The sequence below is a fragment of the Saccopteryx leptura genome, chromosome 3 (genome assembly GCF_036850995.1).
Source record: "Saccopteryx leptura isolate mSacLep1 chromosome 3, mSacLep1_pri_phased_curated, whole genome shotgun sequence".
NCBI classification, from domain to species: Eukaryota; Metazoa; Chordata; class Mammalia; order Chiroptera; family Emballonuridae; genus Saccopteryx; species Saccopteryx leptura.
Genome location: NC_089505.1, coordinates 197729024 through 197752217, shown reverse-complemented (window position 1 = coordinate 197752217; position 23194 = coordinate 197729024).

Below are 23194 nucleotides of genomic sequence, written 5' to 3'. Positions count from 1 at the left end.
ACTGTATGGACAGAAAGCCAGAGGACCTGAAAACACCAGAGGAAAGCATCCAGCTGGAAGGGGAGCAGCTCGGCAAATATCAGATCCCCTGGAAAAATAGAGGGTATGCTGAGAACAAACTACTGAAGTTCTCATACAATCAAGCATTTGGAAAAAAAAATCAACTTATTGGTATGTAGAAAACTATGCAACTCTTTTTTTTTTTTTTTTTTTTTTTTTTTTTTTACAGAGACAGAGAGAGTCAGAGAGAGGGATAGATAGGGACTGACAGACGGGAATGGAGAGAGATGAGAAACATCAATCATTAGTTCTTCATAGTGTTCATTGATTGCTTTCTCATATGTGCCTTGACTGTGGGCCTTCAGCAGACCAAGTAACCCCTTGCTCGAGCCAGCGACCTTGGGTCCAAGCTGGTGAGCTTTGCTCAAACCAGATGAACCCACACTCGAGCTGGCAACCTCGGGGTCTCAAACCTGGGTCCTTCCGCATCTCAGTCTGATGCTCTATCCACTGCGCCACCGCCTGGTCAGGCTATGCAACTCTTTAAAAAGTATGATAAATATTGATGGTATAGAAGAAAGACCAACAAAATGTGCTACATCGCCTTTTTCTAGGCCTTATCATGTGTGGGGTTAAATGCTATTGTGCGTTATCACTTTGAGGATCAGTGAGGGGAAATAAAGCAGAGGACCTCATCACCTAGCATAAGAGGGAGTCTATATGTCCAACACTGATAAATCAAGGACTTCCAGGTATGCATATTCTCAAGGAACAGGAAGATGAACTCCAGAAGAAAGAGACTAAGCAAGTAAAAGCGATGTCTCTGGGAGCATGGTGGAAGGGTGGGAGGGGTTGAGACCGCAGGCAATGGGTAGCTGTTGTCTTAATAAATGTTTTACTTCTACGTAATTTGTAAACTCTGCATATGCACTGCATTGAGAAATCTTTCCAGGAAAGGAAAAGAAACTTCCCGGAATGCTGGATAGCTATGCTTGGTCATAGGGCAGGAGCAAGTAAAGTGCCCTGGTGAGGACAATGCTTGTATCCATCTCTGTCGGATGATGCAGGCCCCACTGGCTCCACTTAAGCTGCCGCTGTATCACAGGACATTATGGCCAGCAGACATTCTCCACTGTTTCTGCATCTTTCTGTCATGCCACCAAATTCTGGGTGTTGGGAATTGGTGTCTGATTGGCTGAGACTAGGTTGTGTGTCCATGAACACACAACTCATGTAGAAGGAGAGGTGCTCTGCCTCCTATAAAGAATTATATGACAAAAAGTGTCTGTTTCTAGGAAGGAGATTCAGATGTTGGACAGGGGAAGAGAATGTCAATTGTATGCTATGGTTATTTCCTGATGAAGGTACCCACCACTCACAAATATTTTACTTTTTCCCTCTCTGTCAGGCAAATTTTTAGGGAATCTTAAGTTTGTGAGGGCTTTAATATAGGAGAGGGTACATGCTTTATCATCATATAATTTTTTCTCTCTCTCCATCTATTTATCATTTCTCTATCATTAAATCTACCTGTCTCACACTATGTCCAAGTGTTCTCATTAGTAAAACACAGCAGATAACGCTGTAAAAGTCTCTCTCTATTTGAGTATGTTCAGTGGAGTGATTAGAAACACAAATGCCAAGGGAAACCAGAGGAATCTACAAATCAAAAACTTACAAACAAAAAAATAAAACTATTATTCCCACAAAAGGAAAACATAGCATCCCCCAGAAGAAAGCAATGTCTTTTCCCACTCTCCCCTTTATTAAGACTATGAAGAGTGAGCAGCGCCTTGCCAAATAATTCCAGTAACAAAGCATGAACACTAGGACATGCCATGAACTTGCCGGCAATTTCTGTAGAGAATATATGTAACGCTCATTACAAGACTCTGGGATAGATAAGAGGGTGCACCAAAGAGCAGGCATGAAGAGCAGTCAGTGCTAGACCTGTCCTTTCTTCAACCAAGTCATCATTGGGAGTTTGGTGACAGAAAACAATTTCAGCTTTTATATGCCATTTGTTGAGTTGGCTTATTAAACATAAGTTCCTATTAAGTAACTTTTATTTTAGTGATTTGGGGCTTTCGTTCACACTAAGAGAGTTGACAGACATATTTGTTGCATATTTCATGTATTCCTAAAAGTTTTGGCATTGCAAGGATCCAGTTGGGCAGAGAAAGAATGGAAATGCCAGCAAAATTGGTATTCCAAGAAAACAGTCTGAAAGATGTGCCACAGAGGGCCAGCCATGCTGTTTTAGATAATGAGTGTGCAGTACACATTTATATATATATATATTTATAGTACATTGTACATAGACAAACGCACAGCAATATCTGAAATTTCAGTAAAACATTTGCAGCTTTCTTCCTCTTACTACTAGGTTTGTTAAATTTTCTCTTTTGTCCCCAGCTTTTTAAATTTTTTTTATAAGTTTTTGTTAATTTTAATGGGGTGACATCAATAAAGCAGGGTACATATGTTCAAAGAAAACATGTCCAGGTTATCTTGTCATTCAATTATGTTGCATACCCATCACCCAAAGTCAGATTGTCCTCCGTCACCTTCAATCTAGTTTTCTTTATGCCCCTTCCCCTCCCCTCCCCTCTCCTCCCCCCCCCCCAACCACCACACTCTTGTCCATGTCTCTTAGTCTCGTTTTTATGTCCCACCTATGTATGGAATCATGCAGTTCTTGTTTTTTTTTTCTGATTTACTTATTTCACTACGTATAATGTTATCAAGATCCAACCATTTTGTTGTAAATGATCCGATGTCATCATTTCTTATGGCTGAGTAGTATTCCATAGTGTATATGTGCCACATCTTCTTTATCCAGTCATCTATTGACAGGCTTTTTGGTTGTTTCCATGTCTTGGAAACATGGTGAACAATGCTGCAATGAACATGGGGCTACATGTGTCTTTATGTATCAATGTTTCTGAGTTTTGGGGGGTATATACCCAGTAGAGGGATTGCTGGGTCATAAGGTAGTTCTATTTTCAGTTTTTTGAGGAACCACCATACTTTCTTTCATAACGGTTGTACCACTTTACATTCCCACCAACAGTAAATGAGGGTTCCTTTTTCTCCACAGTCTCTCCAACATTTGCTATTACCTATCTTGTTGATAATAGCTAATCTAACAGGTGTGAGGTGGTATCTCATTATAGTTTTGATTTGCATTTCTCTAGTAACTAATGAAGATGAGCATCTTTTCATATATCTGTTGGCCATTTGTATTTCTTCCTGGGAGGAGTGTCTGTTCATATCCTCTTCCCATTTTTGTATTGGATTGTTTGTTTGTTTGTTGTTGAGTTTTATGAGTTCTTTGTATATTTTGGATATTAGGCCCTTATCTGAGCTGTTGTTTGAAAATATCATTTCCCATTTAGTTGGCTGTCTGTTTATTTTGTTGTCAGTTTCTCTTGCTGAGCAAAAACTTCTTAGTCTGATGTAGTCCCATTCATTTATCTTTGCCTTCACTTCTCTTGCCTTTGGAGTCAAATTTATAAAATGCTCTTTAAAACCAAGGTCCGTGAGTTTAGTACCTATGTCTTCTTCTATGTACTTGATTGTTTCAGGTCTTATATTTAGGTCTTTGATTCATTTTGAATTAATTTTAGTACAAGGGGACAAACTGTAGTCGAGTTTCATTCTTTTGCATGTGGCTTTCCAGTTTTCCCAGCACCATTTGTTGTAGAGGCTTTCTTTTCTCCATAGTGTGTTGTTGACCCCTTTATCGAAAATTATTTGACCATATATGTGGTTTTATATCTGGACTTTCTATTCTGTTCCATTGGTCTGAGTGTCTATTTTTCTGCCAATACAATGCTGTTTTGATTGTTGTGGCCCTATAATATAGTTTGAAGTCAGGTATTGTAATGCCGCCAGCTTCATTCTTTTTCCTGAGGATTGCTTTGGCTATTCGAGGTTTTATATAGTTCCATATAAATCTATGATTTTTTGTTCTATTTCTTTAAAAAATGTCATTGAAATTTTGATGGGAATTGCATTAAATTTGTATATTGGTTTGGGTAATATGGCCATTTTGATTATATTTATTTTTCCTATCCAAGAACAAGGAATATTCTTCCATCTCATTGTATCTTTTTCGATTTCCCTTAACAATGCTTTGTAGTTTTTGTTATATAAGTCCTTTACAGTCTTTGTTATGTTTATTCCTAGGCATTTTTTTTTGTTGTTGTTGTTGCAATCATGAAGGGGATTATTTTTTTTAGTTAGTTCTCTAATATTTCATTGTTGGCATATAGAAAGGCTATGGACTTTTGTATATTAATTTTGTATCCTGCGACCTTACTGTATTGGTTTATTGTTTCTAGTAATCTTTTTGTGGAGTCTTTGGGGTTTTCGATGTATAGGATCATATCATCTGCAAAAAGTAATACCTTTACTTCTTCTTTTCTGATATGGATGTCTTTAATTTCTTTATCTTTCTGATTGCTCTGGCTAGAACTTCTAGCACCACATTAAATAAGAGTGGAGAGAGTGGACAACCCTGTTTTGTTCCTGATTTAAAGGAAAAAGTCCTCAGTTTAATGCCATTTAATATGATATTAGCTAATGGTTTATTTCATGTAGAGATATTTTCCTTCTATACCCATTTTGTTGAGTGTCTTAAACATAAAGTTGTGTTGTATTTTATCAAATGCCTTTTCTGCATCTATTGATAAGATCATGTGGGTTTTGTTCTTTGTTTTGTTGATACGGTGTATTACGTTAACTGTTTTACATATGTTGAACTATCCTTGAGATTCTGGGATGAATCCCACTTGATCATGATGTATTATTTTTTTTAATATGTTGTTGTATTCAATTTGCTAGTATTTTGCTTAGTATTTTAGCATCTGTATTCATCAGAGATATTGGTCTGTAGTTTTCTTTTTTGTGCAGTCCTTGCCAGGTTTCGGTATGAGGGTTATGTTGGCCTCATAAAATGTGTTAGGAAGTATGGCTTCTTTTTCAATTTTTTGGAAGACTTTGAGTAGAATAGAAACCAAGTCTTCTTTGAATGTTTGATAGAATTCACTAGTATAACCATCTGGGCCTGGACTTTTATTTTTGGGGAGGTTTTCAATAGTTTTTTCTATTTCTTCCCTACTAATTGGTCTGATTTGGCTTTCTGCTTCTTCAAGACTCAGTCTAGGAAGGTTGTATTGTTGTAGGAATTTATCCATTTCTATTAGATTGTTGAATTTGGTGGCATATAGTTTTTCGTAGTATTCTACAATAATTCTTTGTATATCTATGATGTCTGTGGTGATTTCTCCTCTTTCATTTTGGATTTTGTTTATATGAGTCCTTTCTCATTTTCCCTTCATGAGTCTTGCCAAAAGTTTGTCAATTTTGTTGATCTTTTCAAAGAACCTGCTCCTTATTTTATTAATTTTTTTCTATAGTTTTTCTGTTCTCTATTTCATTTATTTCTGCTCTGACTTTTTTTATTATTTCCTTTCTTCAGCTGGTTTTGGGTTGTCTTTGTTCTTCTTTTTCAAGTTCCTTAAGGTGTGATATTAAGTGGTTTACTTGGGCTCTCTCTTGTTTGTTCATATAGGCCTGTTGTGATATGAACTTACTTCTTATTACTACTTTTGCTGCATCCCAGAGACTCTGATATGTTGTATTGTCATTTTCATTTGTCTGTATATATCTTTTGATCTCTGCGCATATTTCTTCTTTGACCCATTCATTTTTTAAAAGTATGTTGTTTAGTTTCCACATTTTTGTGGGTTTGTTTATCTCTTTTTTGCAGTTTAATTCTAGTTTCAAGGCTTTATGATCAGAAAATATGCTTGGTGCAATTTTGATTTTTCTGAATTTGCTGATATTATTTTTGTGGCCCAACATATGGTCAATTCTTGAGAATATTCCATGTACAGTAGAGAAAAATGTATACTCTGTCGCTTTGGGATAAAATGTCCTGTAGATGTCTAACATATCCTGGTGCTCTAGTGTTTTGATTAAGGCCAATATATCTTTATTGATTTTCTGTTTGGATGAATGATCTAGAGCTGTCAGTGGTGCATTGAGGTCTACAAGTATGATTGTATTTTTGTCCGTTTTTGTTTTTAGGTCAATAAGTAGCTGTCTTATATATTTTGGTGCTTCTTTGTTTGGTGCATATATATTAAGAATTATTATGTCTTCTTAATTCAGTATCCCCTTAATCATTATGAAATGACCATTTTTGTCTCTGAGTACTTTTGCTGTCTTATAGTCAGCATTATTAGATATGAATATTGCTACACCTGCTTTTTTTTGGATGTTATTTGCTTGGAGTATGTTTTCCAGCCTTTCACTTTAAATTTGTTTTTATCCTTGTTGCTTAGATATGTTTCTTGTAGGCAGCATACAGTTGTATTTTCTTTTTTAATCCATTCTGCTACTCTGTGTCTTTTTATTGGTGAGTTTAATCCATTTACATTTAGTGTAATTATTGACACTTCTTGGTCCCCTATTGCCATTTTATAAATTGCTTTCTGTTAGTTTTGTATCTTGTTTGATTCTTCTCTTTTGTTTTTCTATCTTTTGTTTTTGTTTGTTTGTATTCCATACTTCTTTCCTCTGTTGCTACCTTTTTTAAGTCATGTGCTTCTGTGGTGGTTTTTTCAAGGGTGGTTACCATTAAGTAATGAAAAGGGTTCCTACCCTGTTCATTGTAGTACACTCTCTTGTGAGTGCTTCTGCACTCCATTGTCCTTTGCTACTGTTCATCTCTGTCCTTTCCCCCTTTTTTTTGTTCTTGTTGTCACAGATTAAATTTGGTTTTATAGTGTTCTTGGTGGAGCTTTTACTTGTGGTTTTGTTTTGTTTTGTTTTTTGTATCTGGTTGGAAAACCCCCTTTAATATTTCCTGGAGTGGAGGTTTTCTGATGATAAATTCCCTCATCTTTTCTGTATCTGTGTTTTTATTTCTCCTTCGTATTTAAAGGATAGCTTTGATGGGTATAGTATTCTTTGCTGAAAGTTCCTCTCTTTTAGGACTCTAAATATTAGGGTCCATTCTCTTCTAGCTTGTAGAGTTTTTGCTGAGAAATCCAATGATAATCTAATAGGCCTTCCTTTATACAATGTGTTGTATTCTTCTTTTCCCTGGCTGCCTTGACAATTTTTTCTTTGTCATTGGTTTGTGTCAATTTTATTATGATGTGCCTTGGAGTAGGTTTGTTGGGGTTAAGAAAACGAAGTGTTCTGTTTGCTTCTTGAATTTGAGGCTTTAGTTCTTTCCACAGGCTTGGGAAGTTCTCGTCTATTATTTGTTTGAATATGTTCTCCATTCCATTTTCTCTCTCTTCTTCCTCTGATATACCTATTATTCTTATCTTAGTCTTTTTGATGGAGTCAGACAATTCCTGTAGACAGACAATTCTCATTTTTTAAAAATTTTTGAGTGTCTCTCTTTTTCTCTCTGTTGTGCCTCAAGTTGCTTGTCTTCTATGTCACTATTCCTACCTTCTATCTGGCCTGTTTTATTAGCTAAGTTTGTTACCTCATTTTTCAGTTCATGAATTGAGTTTTTCATCTCTGTTTGATTTGTTTTTATAAGCTACTAGAATTTTCAATAAACCCCTTTGAGATTACTCCTCCACCTGGATTTAAAGTAATTTGCATTTCCTCTAGTGAGAAACCAATTCACCGCAGTTAGAGACTAAGTAATTACAAATATCAGATGCAATTTTCAACTGCATTTCTTGTCTGTATGTGGTATTCATTGGAAAATATAACTTTAGGTGAGCATATTCAGAGTTTGTTTGACTGATAGCTTGCAGATAGCTGGTGAGCTGTGATCAGATGAAAAAGCCAGTGTAATCTTTACATTTAATGAAGTTTATGAAGAAAAATTATTAATTCAAATTTTTGGAGAACTATGTTTATGCTGGGCATAGAGGGGAAAAAAGGATTTAAACAGGTGGTCATGATATTTGGGAAAAAGCCTGATTGATTTTAAACTGCAATTTGGAATGAAGAACAGAATGTTGATGCTAGCAGTCTCTGGCATGCAGCTCAGTGGAACATTTAGCCTTGCTACAATCAGGCTTCAAACAAACCTGATGAAGTTTATTTCCAAAATGTGAAGGCAGGCTTTTTTTTTTTTACAGAGACAGAGAGAGAGTCAGAGAGAGGGATAGATGGGGACGGAGAGAGATGAGAAGCATCATCAGTTTTTTGTTTGGACACCTTAGTTGTTCATTGATTGCTTTCTTATATGTGCCTTGATTGTGGGCCTTCAGCAGACCGAGTAACCCCTTGCTCAAGCCAGCGACCTTGGGTCCAAGCTCGTGAGCTTTGCTCAAAGCATATGAGCCCATGCTCAAGCTGGCAACCTCGGGGTCTTGAACCTGGGTCCTCCACATCCCAGTCCGATGCTCTATCCACTGCGCTACCACCTGGTCAGGCAAGGCAGACATCTTATAAATCAAATGATCCAGTTGGCTCTTCTGCCACTTGAATCTTACCTGTCTCCATTGTGTCCATGGGTGTACGTTCTATTCCATGAATCTGTACAGAAAAATCTAATCCTTCTTCCCCATGATATCCCTTTGCACTTTTGAAGGCAGCTATGTTGTGTTCTGTAACTATTTCTTTTGAAGATCAGATATTCCTCTTTCGTTCAAGCATTCTTCCTCCCAAAATTTCAGCCCTTTCATCATCATATTATTTTCTGAATTCATTCACTTATCAAATATTTAACTAACTTACATGCCAGGCATGCCTACAATCAAGGTACATAAATAAATAAGATACAGTTCCTTCCATGAAAGAGTTCTGGGGCTAGTGGGTGAGACAAATGAAAAAATATATGCCATTCTATGTGCTGAAATAGAGATATGCATGGAAATTATGACAGAATCATCTCTCTCTCTCTCTCTCTGAGACGGGCAGAGAGAGAAAGACAGGATCATCAAGCTGCTTCCTTATGTGCTCTTACCTTGTAATCGAACTGACTACCTCCATGCTCCAGGATGACATTCCAACCAACCGAGCTGTCCAGCTTTCCAGCCAGGGCTTCCTTTGTCTCTTCTGTAAAGAAATAATAAGCACAATGTCTTAGGTCGGGTTTGACTGGTACAGAACAGAGAGTATTTCTCATATCCTGGAATTTTTAAAAATCCCATCTGTAACTATACTCATGTGCCTGTTTTCATACTTTAGGACTTTGATCTCTCTTTCTTTATCATACTTGTCAAAAAAATATTTTATTGATTCTTACTTATATCTGCTTTTCTTCTTATCAATTCCTTTTACTTTAAAAAATTACCTATTGTTTTCTGGTTTTGAGGTTATTGGTTAATTTTTAGCCCTCTGATCTCTAGTATATTGTAAGTCTACACATTGTCTTTGGGTGCTGTGTTAGCCACAATCCAGAGGCTTTGGTGCATGAGGTTCTTATGGTTGCTCAGTTATAAACAATTTATAAAGTTAGGTTTATTTAACCTCAAGGTCCTCCCAACAAGTCTGGTCCCATCATGCAAGAGACTTTCACCAGATCCTTTTCCCTGCTAAGAGGACATTTGGAGCAATTGCCCCTGCAGAGGGCCTCTCTCCTGCAGCACCACCCCCAAACCTCCACGGTTGTTTTCGAACGAGCACCAACATCCCCTCTAATTAGGGCAGACAATGAGGGGAGCTGGCAAATGGGCATGTTTTGGTTAGTTGTGTTGCCAATATGAGGAATAGAGTTCTGAGAAAGACCCCTTGCCAGGACAACTAGTTAAAACAAGAATGCCATTGTGCCTTGATTTCATCAGAACGTGATGAGGTTCATCATTAAGGAACGCAGGAGGGAGGGTGGACCTGTGTGAATCTCTTCTCCTAAGCAGTCAAGTTCAGAGTGAGCACAGGTGATGCCCATAAAGCTTTGCTTCAGGTGGATGGCTGCTGGGCTGGTGCTTAAGAAAATAATGTAGCCTGTTTGTTACTTTGTCTCTGTTCTCTTTCCTTCTTAAAATCACTTTTTCTCATCAACCTTCCTGCAGGACACAGTGACTTTGTTCTCCCATATCCTCTCCTGCAATGGAAATTTGCCCCTAATAAAGGATTTGGAAGCTCTAAGATGTAAATGACTGATAGGTAGTTAATATACTACCTCAACCAGACTGACACTCATTTTAAAGGGAACACAAAACCTTAAGTTGAAAGAAACCAGCGTATATCTGTAGACTGTTCATCCTTGGTGGTATGAGGGACTATTTAGAGTCAGTAGGAGACCCAGACTCTAATTAGGATGGAGGTTTTGCTAGTATCTTGTATGTGTGATGAGGTCCGATTGTGGTTCTCATGGAGAGGACGTTTGCACACACACCTTTCAGGGGACATTTGGCAATGTCTGGAGATCTTTTTGTTTTTTGTAAGGGGTGGAGGGTACTTCTGAAATCTAGTGAGTAGAGGCCAGGGATGCTGCGAAACATCCTACACAGTATAGGACAGACCCTCACAACCAAGGATTAACCGACCCAACTGCCAATGGTTCTGAGGTGGAGAAATCTTGTAGAGTGACATGTACACTTTTTAAGTCCTCACTTAACATCACTATAAATTCTTGGAAACTAACTTTTATGTGAAATAAACTTTACCCTAGGCTAACGAGAGTTACACATATTTCTGGTCCCCAAAACACCTAAATGAAGACTTAAAATGCTTCTAATATTAAACATTAAAATAAACATACATACATACACACACATTTAAGAAAGATGAATAAAAACAAGTCAGATAACGAGTTTCCAACTGCTCATTCCAGGTCCTGGTCATAGTGGGCAGAGTCTCTCCTGGAAGCTCAAGGTGCCAGGCAAGATGCCTTCCTTGGCAGGACCCATTCACACCCACACTCTCACTCAGACTGGGACAACGTGCAGGCTGGTTCACTAATGACCCCTCTTGGGACGTGGAGGAAAGCCGAGCCCCCAGAGGAAACCCATGCATACATGGGAAGAACATGTCTTCTCTACACAGCCAATGACCCTGGCTGTGAATCCATTTCTCACTAATATTATAGTAAAACTATCTTGAACAAAATAATGTTATTTGAGGGAGGACTTGCTGTATTTGGTAATGACACTGGCCTCCATGTGGGAAAAACCGCAGGGAGAGCTTCGGTGTGCCCACTGGAGAACTCCTCTGATAAAAAGGTCACCTGCTATCAGCAATGGAGAGGGTTATTGTCCCACTTCCCAGTGTGGACAGAGCTTCTGCTTTCCTTTGAAAATTAATGCATCCTGATTTATACGTGAAATTTCTATATTTTAAAATACAAGCAATGAATCCAAGGTTGAGAGAGCCATGTGAAAGACCCACCTTGAGCTAGACTTGGCTTCCGGGTAGCTATGGACAAGCTCTGACTGGGACAGTCCTATCTGAGCAGTGCAGTTGTGGGTTGTCAATCCAAGGCTACAAGGGCCCAGGGCCAGGTTCCAGCCATCCATCCCTCTGTCTGTAAAGAGCACGACTGAGCTACTGAGGCAGGAGCCAAGGAAAGGTGTGTCTTAACTGTGTGTGGGAGCAAAGTACTGGCACTCTGGAAGTACTAACTATTTAACATAGTTTCCCAGAATAATTTTACCTTTTCCTCTTGTAAAAGTTTTTTAGGCTCAACATACACATTTCAGATTATGGATTTTTCTCTTGCTAATTCAAATACCTACCTGACAGCTGTTGAAATATTAAATAAGATAATATACATGAAAGTTCATAATGTAGAGTTGTCTGCTACTAAAAGAAATGTTAGTTGACCTTAAATACAAAGGCAATTCTTCACTTTTTGAATGGGAATATAGGTTTGTTTGTTTTTAAACTGGTATAATTAGTGACCAGCTCCTGGGATAATGAGCAGAGTTCACTTGCCTGAGTTTGGAGGGTAAACACATGTTCTTTGTGTCTGGGAGGTATGCTTCAGAGTTCCTTTGTCTCTCTCTGCTTTGGGGGAAAGCAAATTTGGCATGGCCTTTGAATGTCTGCCTCCCCCACACTTTTTTTAGTATGGAAGCTTTGCAAATTTGCCTTGTTAAAAACAAGCACCATCTTCATACCTGCTGAAATCTAATTCTCATCCAGGGGCTATGTAATGAACAAAGAGGGTGGTAATACCAACGGGGCAGACAGCCCGGCCTAGGCAGGTATACTGGCACTGCTGCACCGGGAGGCCATTTGTACAGAACCGTTTTTAATGTGACTCTTTCACCTCCCCCAGTCCAGCCTGAGCCATGAGAAGAGTGTTGTCAATGAGACAGGCCAATTTTATCCATCTTACACAATAGTGTATTACACACTTTCCAAGAAGACGCCATTCAAGGTGAATCACCAAATTCAGGATGAAAAGGTTTTGATTTGCAAAAGCGCTCAAGCATTTCTCTTTAGAGCTGGAGATGGCAGGGAAGGAACCGAGGTGCATGCAGCTGCTTTACCTTTGGGCCAGGTGCACTGGCACGCTCTTCGTGGTGGAGCAAGGCTAATGCAGCCAGCATTCACAGGCGCCTTAGTACACCTGGGTGCCAGGGCACATGAAAGCCTTATTTAAGGCAGAAGAGAAAGAAAAGGTGCTGGTGAGAGAGGGGTATAGAAACGTGTGGAATCAAGTCAAAGCATGAACTGCAGGTTAATGGCAACTGAAATTAATGTTAAAATTTTCAGGTCTTCAATTGAATTTTATCAACACAGGTAAAAGGTGATGAGAGAGAATGCCAGATTAAAGATTGTGTGACTTCAACTACAAATTACAGAAAAATCTATGTAAAATGACTTAAACCATTTTTTACCCAAACTTTGGGCTCAGAATCGGCAGCCTCACTATCTCTTGGGAGCTTGTCAGAAATGCAGAATCCACAGCCCCAGTCCAGACCCTCTGAATCAGTATCTGCATTTTAATAAGACACACAGGTTATTTGTATACACATTATAATTTAAGAAGCGCAGCTTTAAATAAGGACTTTATTTTTTCTTAATCTCAGATAACAAGTAGACTAGACATAAGTGATTTCAGGGTTGGTTAACTCAGCAACTCAACAATGTCAAGAAGGGCTTGAGTGTATCCCATTTTTCTGCTCTGCCATGATAAATGTGCGTACTTTTGTACTCAGTTTTATCCTGACGTGATCACAAGATGGCTGCAGAAGCTCCATGCATCACCTTGCACAGCTGAGTGAAAGGGTAAGAAAAAGGAAGCGTCGCCTGACCAGATGGTGGCGCAGTGGATAGAGCATTGGACTGGGACAGAGAACCCAGGTTTGAAACCCTGAAGTCGCCAGCTTGAGCGCAAAGTCGCTGGCTTGAGCAAGAGTTCACTCGATCTTCTGTACCCCCCCACCCCCATTAAGGCACATATGAGAAAGCAATCAATGAACAGCTAAGATGCCACAACAAAGAATTGATGCTTCTCATCTCTCTCCCTTCCTGTCTGTCTGTCCCTGTCTGTCCCTCTCTCTGTCTCTGTCTCTGCCACACACAAAGAATAAATAAATAAATAAATAAATAAATAAATAAATAAAATGCTTTAAAAAAATAGAAAAAGAAAGGTTCCTTTCAGCTATGCCTTTTCAATAGCAAAGAAATACTTTCCAGTAGTCACTTAGTACATTTCTACCTCATGTTATATAACTCATATCTAATTGTCCAGAATTGCAATCATTTCCCCATTCCTAAACCAATCACTGGTAAGGGGATTAAAATAATGATAATTAGCCAAGACCAATGACCATTTAACCTCCAGGTTCAGGTGGGGGCTTGGACTCCTTTGAAGGACATGGTGAATAGCATGAACAAAATGGGTTTCCATAACTTGGAAGAGATAAGAGTGGGTGGGGGAGATAGCTGGTGGGAAAGCAGCAGTGTGTGTTGCAAGAATTTTTTTGAGGCTGTTCACATATATCTTGGGATGTTAGAAATTTCTTCATGAATATTTGAGAGTTTTAAAAAGAAACCTTGCTGAGGTTTTCCTCTATGACTAATCCAAGAGATATTGTCCTAGTGACATACATATATAATCTGAATAATTTGTGGTATAGGAAAAATGACAGAACAATGCAAGTATAATATTTTGGAACTAACTAGAAGAGACTTCTTAGTTTATTTAGTATAGTTCCCTTACTCTAGAGATGAACAAAGAGTCTGATCTGTATACTGGTCAGTTATGTCGGATTGGGAGTGAGTTTCCCTCTATGTGCTATCGTAGTCTTTCTGAAGTGTCTTTTCAGAATAGGGTTCTGTGAATAGCCTAAGTCTTTTCTTAGGCAATTTTATTTCAGTACTCGGACACTCACTTGATTAGAAATGTATATTTTGCAAAGGATAGGGATAGAGAGAGAAAGGAAAATTTACTTTGGAAATGAAACTTACCAGGGGAAAGAGGGTGGAGGGAGGGAAGTATAGAGGAACAAATATATATATCCCACATAAGTGAGATATAAAATTGAGACTCATGGACATAGATAAAAGTGAAGTGATCACCAGGGGGAGAGTGTTGGAGGCGGGGAGAGGAGTAGAGAGGGCCAAATATATTGATGACAGAAAATGATTTGATTCTGGGTGATGGGCATACAAAGCAATCAACAGTTCTTAATCCTTTTTTAATGAAAAGAGATAAAAGAAGAAAAAAAAGAAAAGAAACACTGTCATGCCTTTTGTTCTCTGACATTCCTACCCCACCTCTGTTAGACACAGACCCCTAACTTGAAATTTACTGTAGATTCTTTTTTACATCTGGACAGGTCAGTTTCCATACTTCCCCTTTTAAATAAGAGTTGGGCCAGTGTTTGGATATATTCACCACTTCCCCCAAACACCAGCATTTGCAATCTAAATGCTTGTTTATTAAAACTGAGAGCACTAGTTGAAGGTTCCATCTATGTGAAGATTGGGTAACACTTAACTGCAGAAAGTAGCTGCTTAATTTCTGCAAAGTTAAAATTATAGTCGATGGAAGCTCTGATCAGTTTTGAGAAATGTGTACAAATTTAATGTTTGCCCAGAGAAACGTTTTCAAATGTTTTGGTCCAGTTTGGCTCCAGTCTGGAGAGAAAGAGAATGATGCTTCAGCAACTTGAAACTCTCTACTCAGTAAAGTCATCCTGTCTTTGGAAACAGTGGGCTGGAGCTCCAAAGGCAAACTTCTTAGGCTAATACTGAGCAATTTCTCCTTCCTTTCTCTCACTCCCTATTTACTCCCTTTTCCTCTTGCACTTTCTGTCCTCCTGGTGTCTATCTGCTCACTTTGAAAACCGTTGGTTTCAAAATGCATTTGTAGCTGTTAATTTTGCAGGTGTCTGATTTAATGGGTTTGTGGAGCTCCTGAAATGACATTAATTTTAAATGGGTTTTAATTACTAATGCTTTGGGCCATTGCCTTTAGCAAAGTCAACAAAACAATGAGGGTTTCCTTAGTTTGTCTCTTTGAGGAATTTATTCCTCTGGGCTCTTGACAAAACAGAATAGTTTTCTGACTAGAAAAATAATAAAACAAAACCACTGCTATATTTGAATGTCTGAATTTGTTTCTCTTTCAAAACCAGCCACCTTTGATTTAAGAAATGTGATTTAAAATCTGCACAAAAATATTTTTGTTTGTCAGTACTATCTTTTATTTTTCAAACATAGATAGGTCCTAGTTGTAATATTATGCGATGTAACTGCTGAAGCAGAGGAGATATTATGACCGGAGGGTTTGAATTCTGTTCTTAGCCCCATGCAGAGTGCTTTGCATGTAACATTAGAGAAATGGAGTTATTTTTCAATACAGTGTCCTCTTATGAAATGTGGGTAATCAACTCCTAGTTCAAAAGGGAAAGAATAATGAAATGATGTTTGAAATGTCTTTTTAAGTTTTACTCATAGAGGTTGAAGATAAAAAAAAAAAAAGAAAACAAAAACACCCAACATCTATGAATATTCCCTTCCCACAAGGGAAGGCTACCCAGCTTTTTCCCAGTGGAATGTTCTGTTCAGCCAGGGGCTATCACTTGAGTGGTTTCATAATAATAAGCTTAGATTGACTGTAGATAGAGGTGGGAAAGGTTGATTAAGCCATTTAGTCCTTTGACAATTTTGCAAACCAAGTGATTTTTATTAAGATCAGTCCTAAACTGTGCAGTCCATGGACTAGTTAGATAACCAAGGTTCTGGGTACCACTTATTGCACCTTCTCCCAGAAAATATTGCCAGATTTTGACTAAATTATCTGAAAATTAATATAAATTTCTTTTATCTAAATGTATGCTATTATTATTAGTGATTCCCAAGTGGTCTCTAATACCTCCTTTATTCCTCTTAGTTGAAGATGTGCTAAAATACTCCCATGGTTGTCAGCTGGTTAATTCATTAATCACTTAAAGCCATTGCATAGTATGGCAGATATAAGAATGTTTCTAAGCCAAATAGTAATTCTATATCTCAATGTCCAAATATATTAATATAGAAGATAATTAGAAAAGAAACTGTTAAGAAAGAGAAAATTTATTTTTTTCCTTTTAGTTTCTTTCTAGAATTTACTTCCTATTCATATTTAAAGCAGCTCCCACCTGACCTGTGGTGGCGCAGTGGATAAAGCGTCGACCCGGAATGCTGAGGTCGCTGGTTCGAAACTATGGGCTTGCCTGGTCAAGGCACATGTGGGAAGCAACTACTATGAGTAGATACTTCCCACTTCTCTTCCCTTTCTTGCTCTCTCTCTCTCTCTCTCTCTCTCCTCTATCTACAAATCAATAAATAACATTTAAAAAGAAAAGGCTGTTATAATCTAAAAAAAAAAAAAGCAGCTCCCAATAATCCTGTTTAAATCATATTGTGTCTAAATCTGCAAGGCCAAATAAAAATACAGGCAATTATTTATTAATAACAATAATCTATTATGTTTGTCTAATGTTTTATAGTTTCCAAAGCGCTTACATAACTTTTAAAAATTTTATATCTGCTTATTTTTCTCAAAGGTTTTATTGAGAAAAAGTTTTAGTTGAATTTATTGGGGTAACATTGGTCAACAAAATTATATCGGTTTCAGGCATACAATTTTATACTACCATCATCTGTATATTGTATCGTGTGGTCACCATCCCATATCATGTCTCCATTTATCCTTTCCTACCTCCTTTCACCCCTGTCCCTCTTGTAAGGTTTTTAAAACAAACTATGTAATTGTCTACTCTTCATAATAGAAGCCATCTTTTCTTTTTAGTACTTGTCGGTTTCATCTATTTGGAATTTAAGAAGTAGATGACATCTAGGAACACCCTAAAGCTCAGATTCTAGGGTTGTGCACAGATACCCCGTGATAGGTACACATTATATGCACACACACAGCGAGCCTGAACAGAAGGAAAATGAACCAGCAGGAGGAAACAGCTGAAGAAAACATAGCTGTGTAACAGTGGGAAAGGGAAGTGACATGTCTCTTAGTTTTAAGGCTGTTACCAAAACGTGTTTTCCTTTGTTTTGACACTTTAAGTTCCATGTGATTCTTAGATCTTTGGAATAAATTTTGGAATAAAATTTCATGTTCTTATTAATCTTAAATATAGATCACTATTTCAAAAAATAAATCTGGTAACTTGTTTTTTCAAGTGAACAGGAACCATGGAATTGACCATGAGTAACCTCAAAAAGGCAGCCTCGGTAAGAGGATTTGCAAGGTGAAATGAAGGTGTTTGATAAAAACAAATACATAGGCAATACTTAGTGCATGTGGTTGCTAAATCACAGGTCTTTAGAAACAAAGGAGACCTCAGTTTATATTTAATTTCTTTAGCCAACGCATCTTGGATAACATAATGCACATGAAGTAGCCTCCACTGAAAATTTCTTCACAATTATATTTTATCATTATTGTACCCTTAGTCTTTTCATTTCAGCCACACAGAACTTTTTCACTTCCCTGAACACTCAAGGTCCCATCCATCCTCAGGGCCTTTGAAAATATACTTTGTTGAAACATTCACCAGCAACAGCATTGACCTAGAATATTTTCCATCTGCTGGGACTGTCCATGATATAGCTGGTTCTATAGATGTGGGGTGTGACACACAGGATCCTATCAGAGTCCCTCAAGTGGGTCACTGGGACATACTGTCAAACAGAATGCAAAACAAGGAGATGGCATGCCACTGAGGGAAGCTTGGTAATAGCTAAGCAGCCAGTGGAAGCTCAAAGGAGATAGAGAAATGGTCATGGAAATAAGAATATCAGTTTAGGGTAATGTTTTATGAGACAAAAAATTTTAAGTAAATAAATCTTACCAGTATTAGGCACTGTGTTAAGCACAATGCTGGCAAAATAGAAAGCACTTCGTAGGTCCCCTCCTTCATTAATTCATTTATTTATTCATCTATTCTTTTGTTAAATTATTCATTCTACAAATATGCATGTGTAGCTAAGTGCCAGGTACTAATCACATAGAAATAAACAAACAATAACTATCCCTGTTCTGTCACAAGGCTTCTATTCTGGGGGAAGAGAGAATGGGGTGAAGAGAGAGAAGGAACAAATTAAAAATAAATATATGACTTTTGGCAAAGATGTCATGTAGGGAGTACACAGAGGTCAATGTAATAACCACATAAAAATTACAACTAAATTACAAACCAGTCATCATCCAGAACACCTGAAAACTAGCTGAACAGAAGAAGGCTTATAAGGATATAAAGAAGAAGACACATTGAGACTGGTCAGAGGGGCGGATATAGGGAAATACCCATGTGTGGTAGTTTAAAATTAGGAGTATCTCAGCTTTGGAGATACCCCCCTAAAGACAGAGGGGTCGCAGCTCCACTTCAAAATTCTCAGCCCAGGATTTCAAAGCTGGGAAAAGAAGTCTCCATAAGTTTTCACTTCTGGCTGTGAAAACCAGAGGGGATTGTGACTGAGTTAGACACAGGGCTCCTGGAGCCTCAGGCATTCCTCTTAAAGGGCCGGTACCTGAACTTGGATTCACTCCTTCTGAGTTCTAATGCTAAGACCGCTGCTCAAAAGGTCCCAGGACAAAGGGGAGGAACTGAAATATCTGGCTTTAGGGTCAGGACTAGATGATAGCTTTCTCCAAGATAGAAGTGCCGGCATAGGCCATTGTTTCTTTTTTTTAAATTTTTTTATTTACAGAGACAGAGAGAGTCAGAGAGAGGGATAGATAGGGACAGACAGACAGGAACGGAGAGAGATGAGAAGCATCAATTATCAGTTTTTCGTTGTGACACCTTAGTTATTCATTGATTGCTTTCTCATATGTGTCTTGACCGTGGGCCTTCAGCAGACCGAGTAACCCCTTGCTCGAGCCAGCGACCTTGGGTCCAAGCTGGTGAGCTTCGCTCAAACCAGATGAGCCCGCGCTCGAGCTGGCGACCTTGGAGTCTTGAACCTGGGTCCTTCTGCATCCCAGTCCGACGCTCTATCCACTGCGCCACCGCCTGGTCAGGCAAGGCCATTATTTCTTGCTGAACCCTCCCCCCACAGAGCCAGAAGGCAGGTGCCATATTTGAGTGTCCATTCAACCTGGCTAACACTGTTCACTCAATTCTGGTGATTCCCTGAGACATTTTCCACTTAACATGTGGGCCCACCCAAACCATTTCCAATGTCTTTTCCATATAAACAGCCTCTCTTGGCTCATGCTTTAGGCTTTCCTAAAAGCTCTCAATCAAGCAGCATTGACCTCTGTGTACCCCATACCTCATGCTAAGAGGTCCCTGGTCCTGCACTAGCAGCAAGCAGCCTTGGTTTGCAGCTTGGCCCCTTCCAGGGTACCTCCAAGCCCAACAAGAATAGCAGCCATCTGCACATGACTCTGTAGATTATGCCAGGTGGCCACAAGCAGGGCACAGGCAGTGACTGACCTTGTACCAGGAGACCCTAGAGCCAGTACACCTGGTGGACAGCTTCAGATCAACCAGATTACAACCCAATCACCTCTATAAGTGACACACTTGAGGGGCAAACTCCATGGGCATCAAAGCCCCAATGAAGCGAGTCCTGCTCCATGGGGTCAGACATTGCACAGCAGCTCCTCCCCTGTAGTGCAGCCAGTCCTTGAAGCCAATCAGCTTGGTAGTCAATTCCTCCCAGTGACATGTCAATAGCAATCAAAGCTCAACTACAACATGACAGTGCACATAGCCACATAAGGGGCACAACTGGAACAACCAGTTCAGGTGACTGGAGAGAATGTGTCACTACAGAACATATACAAGACCACTCTACCAAAACCAGGAGACATAGCATCTTTACCTAATACATGAAAACAAACACAGGGAAACAGTTAAAATGAGGAGACAAAAAAACAGGTCCCAAATGAAAAAACAGAGCAAAACTCCAGCAAAGAAAGAAAATGTAGGCAAAAACCTGCTGATACAGAGTTCAAAACAATGGTTATAAGGATGCTCAAGGAACTTAGAGAGAACTTCAATAGCACAAAAAATAACATGCAAACAGTAAAACAGAAACAGTGAGAAATGAAGGATACACTAATTGAAATGAAGACTAAATTACAGGGAATCAACAGTAGAGTAGATGAAACAGCAAATCAAATTAGTGATTAGGAATAGAGTGATGCAAAAACCAATCAGAATAGTACAAAGTAAAAAAAAAAAACTAAGTAAATGAAGATAGTGTAAGGAGCCTCTGAGACAACTTCAAACATATCAACATTCACATCATTGAAGAAAGAGAACAAGAAACTGAAAACCTATTTGAAAAAAAATGATAAAAATTTTTTCTAACCTGGTGAAGGAAATAGACATACAAGTCCAGGAAGCTCAGAGAATCCTAAACAAGATGAACCCAAAGAGGCCTGCACCAAGACACATTGTAATTAATGCCAAACATTAAAGACAAAGAGAGAATCTTAAAAGCAGCAAGAACAAAGCATTTAATTACCTACAAGAGAGCTACCATAAGACTTGCAGCTGATTTCTCAACAGAAACTTTGTAGGCCAGAAGGGATTAGCAGGAAATATTAAAGTGTTGAAAAGCAAGTACCTACAATCAAGATTACTCTACCAACTAAAGCTATCATTTAGAATTGAAGGCCATATAGCTTTCCAAACAAGAAATGCTAATGGAATTCATCACCATCAAACTAATATTACAAGAAATGTTAAAGGGTATTAAAGAATGAGAAGGAGGAAGAGGAGGAAGAAAAAAAGAAGAAGAACAATAACAACAACAAGAAAAACAAGAAGAAGGAGAAGAAGAAGAAATTTAGCAATAAATATAAATCTATTAACAATTACTGGAAATGCAAACAACTTAAATGTTCCAGTCAAAACATATGGTGACTGAATGGATAACAAGACCCTTACATATTCTGTCAACAAGAGACATACTTCAGCTTGAAAGACACACACATATTGAAAATAAAGGGATGGAAAAAGATATTTCATGAAAATGGAATTAAGACAAAACAAAAAAGCTGGGATAGCAATACTTATACCAGACAAAACAGACTTTAAAACAAAGAAGTGGTAAAATATTGTAGAAGATGATTAAGCCATAAAAAGAATCAAATCTTGTCATCTGCAAAAACATGGATGGACATAGAAGGTATTGTGCTATGTGAAATAAGTCAGACAGAACAATACAAATGCCAGGTGATATTATTTATATGTGGAATCTATTTGTGATAACCAAAATTGACTTTAAACATTGCTAAATGTCCCCTAGAGGGAAAACTGTCCACAGTCGAAAATGACTGTTGTAGACTGAGGTGACCTGTGTATATTTTTTCTGAAGTGAGAAGCAGGGAGGCAGAGAGACAGATTCCCGCATGTGCCCGACCAGGAGCCACCTGGCATGCCCACTAGGGGGCATGCTCTGCCCATCTGGGGCATTGCTCCATTGCAACTGGAGCCATTCTAGCACCTGAGGCAGAGGCCATGGAGCCATCCTCAGCGCCCACGCCAACTTTGCTCCAGTGGAGCCTTGGCTGTGGGAGGGGAAGAGAAAGACAAAGAGAAAGGAGAGGGAAAAGGGTGGAGAAGTGGATGGATGCTTCTTCTGTGTGCCCTGGCCGGGAATTGAGACATTCACACATATCGGGCTGATGCTTTACCACTGAGCAAACTGGCCAGGGCCACCCCGTATATTTTGAAATAATTGCAAAAAAGTGTGGAGAGAGAAAGAGAGAGAAAAGATATTACAAAGGGAGGTCTTAAAGTGAGGAGTTTTAGATAGGAACTTAAACATGTTTTCCCTGCAAGTGAGAAAAACCAGGCCTATAATGACTATTAGTAAATGCTTTGTTGTATGAGTTTAGGAACAAATGTTGTCATTCCAAATTAAGAAGGGAGTATTTATGCTGAAAATTAAAAGAAAAAATACGTTTGTCATAAAACTTGGTTACCAGTATACAAACTTTCAAGGAAAAGCGGTATTGTTAAAAAACAAAAATTGTTATTCTTTTTCATATTTATAGAATTAAGACAAATGAACATAAATTATACTACAGTCAATCATGTGAATCATGTGATTCACAGATTGTCCCTTAGCCTGGGAAGTCCTTGAATTAGGATGGAAGACAGATGTTTCTAATGTGACTCATGCATTTTTACCACTTTCTCATGGGCATGGACTGAGTTTATTCTTCTCTGTCTCTTAGTGATGTCAGCGTCTTGTTTACACAGGATGAGCCTGCCTAAGTCGAACTAGCCCTAAGTCATGTGGTACATGGTAAAAATATGTAGGCAATTTCTCTTCAGCTAGAATGTAGTTGTAAGCTCTAGGGTAATAGACTTGATTTCTGGGTTGAGTATATTTACTTTAAATATTTGAAGATGTTCTAGAACAGGGGTCCCCAAACTACGGCCGTGGGCCGCATGGGGCCCCCTGAGGCCATTTATCTGGTCCCCACCGCACTTCCAGAAGGGGCACCTCTTTCATTGGTGGTCAGTGAGAGGAGCATAGTTCCCATTGAAATACTGGTCAGTTTGTTGATTTAAATTTACTCGTTCTTTATTTTAAATATTGTATTTGTTCCCATTTTGTTTTTTTACTTTAAAATAAGATATGTGCAATGTGCACAGGGATTTATTCATATTTTTTTTATAGTCTGGCCCTCCAACAGTCTGAAGGACAGTGAACTGGCCCCATGTGTAAAAAGTTTGGGGACCCCTGTTCTAGAATAACAGAATTTCAGAGTTGAAAAGATTTTCAGAATTACTTTCACAAATATTTTACAATTTCTCAAGTTGCCATTGCAAGCATT